Source organism: Diaphorina citri, unplaced genomic scaffold, assembly GCF_000475195.1.
Source record: "Diaphorina citri unplaced genomic scaffold, Diaci psyllid genome assembly version 1.1 scaffold9775, whole genome shotgun sequence".
Lineage (NCBI taxonomy): Eukaryota > Metazoa > Arthropoda > Insecta > Hemiptera > Psyllidae > Diaphorina > Diaphorina citri.
Genome location: NW_007387149.1, coordinates 1 through 1556, shown reverse-complemented (window position 1 = coordinate 1556; position 1556 = coordinate 1). Strand labels below are relative to the sequence as shown.

General features: G+C 37.5%; 1 long non-coding RNA gene across 9 annotated transcripts; it reads left to right on the top strand.

The window, feature by feature from the left end:
* The first annotated feature begins 10 nt into the window (after positions 1–10).
* On the top strand, positions 11–1548 carry LOC103522623. 9 transcript variants are annotated; one of them, XR_003395031.1, is made up of 11 exons: positions 11–245; positions 298–404; positions 445–481; positions 522–672; positions 713–826; positions 867–903; positions 944–1057; positions 1098–1134; positions 1175–1211; positions 1252–1288; positions 1329–1413. It is a non-coding gene; the product is annotated as an uncharacterized LOC103522623 (long non-coding RNA). The 9 variants fall into 9 exon arrangements; XR_003395028.1 differs by having other exon boundaries at positions 11–327; positions 368–404; XR_001809861.2 differs by having other exon boundaries at positions 11–404; positions 713–749; positions 790–826.
* Positions 1549–1556: the final 8 nt, after the last annotated feature.

The window sequence follows — 1556 nt, the reverse complement described above, 5'->3', positions numbered from 1 at the left end:
TTCTATTCAAAAAACCGTTTTACGCAAAAAGGGCAAAAAATCCATATTTCCCTTTTTGCACCCAGCTCCTCAATTTTGATATGGCGTTTTAACATTTTTGTAAAATTCGTTAGAGAAAGGAGAAGAAAAGAGGGGATTTTCAGCCTCATTGAAACAAAGTGTGGATTTATATTATAGACTTAGGGGCTGAGATAAAGAGTACAAAAATAGGGCAGAGTGGGGGTAAATGGAGCAGTAGAAATAAGGTATTATAGACTTAGGGGCTCAGATAAAGAAGGCTCAGATAAAGAAAATAAGGTATTATAGACTTAGGGGCTCAGATAAAGAGTACAAAAATAGGGCAGAATGGGGGTAAATGGAGTAGTAGAAATAAGGTATTATAGACTTAGGGGCTCAGATAAAGAGTACAAAAATAGGGCAGAATGGGGGTAAATGGAGTAGTAGAAATAAGGTATTATAGACTTAGGGGCTCAGATAAAGAGTACAAAAATAGGGCAGAATGGGGGTAAATGGAGTAGTAGAAATAAGGTATTATAGACTTAGGGGCTCAGATAAAGAGTACAAAAATAGGGCAGAGTGGGGGTAAATGGAGCAGTAGAAATAAGGTATTATAGACTTAGGGGCTCAGATAAAGAAAATAAGGTATTATAGACTTAGGGGCTCAGATAAAGAGTACAAAAATAGGGCAGAATGGGGGTAAATGGAGTAGTAGAAATAAGGTATTATAGACTTAGGGGCTCAGATAAAGAGTACAAAAATAGGGCAGAATGGGGGTAAATGGAGTAGTAGAAATAAGGTATTATAGACTTAGGGGCTCAGATAAAGAGTACAAAAATAGGGCAGAATGGGGGTAAATGGAGTAGTAGAAATAAGGTATTATAGACTTAGGGGCTCAGATAAAGAGTACAAAAATAGGGCAGAATGGGGGTAAATGGAGTAGTAGAAATAAGGTATTATAGACTTAGGGGCTCAGATAAAGAGAACAAAAATAGGGCAGAGTGGGGGTAAATGGAGCAGTAGAAATAAGGTATTATAGACTTAGGGGCTCAGATAAAGAGTACAAAAATAGGGCAGAATGGGGGTAAATGGAGTAGTAGAAATAAGGTATTATAGACTTAGGGGCTCAGATAAAGAGTACAAAAATAGGGCAGAATGGGGGTAAATGGAGTAGTAGAAATAAGGTATTATAGACTTAGGGGCTCAGATAAAGAGTACAAAAATAGGGCAGAATGGGGGTAAATGGAGTAGTAGAAATAAGGTATTATAGACTTAGGGGCTCAGATAAAGAGTACAAAAATAGGGCAGAATGGGGGTAAATGGAGTAGTAGAAATAAGGTATTATAGACTTAGGGGCTCAGATAAAGAGTACAAGAATAGGGCAGAGTGGGGGTAAATGGAGTAAAGAAAATAAGGTATTATAGACTTAGGGGCTCAGATAAAGAGTACAAAAATAGGGCAGAGTGGGGGTAAATGGAGCTGTAGAAATAAGGTATTATAGACTTAGGGGCTCAGATAAGGTATTATAGACTTAGGGGCTCAGATAAAGAAAATAAGGT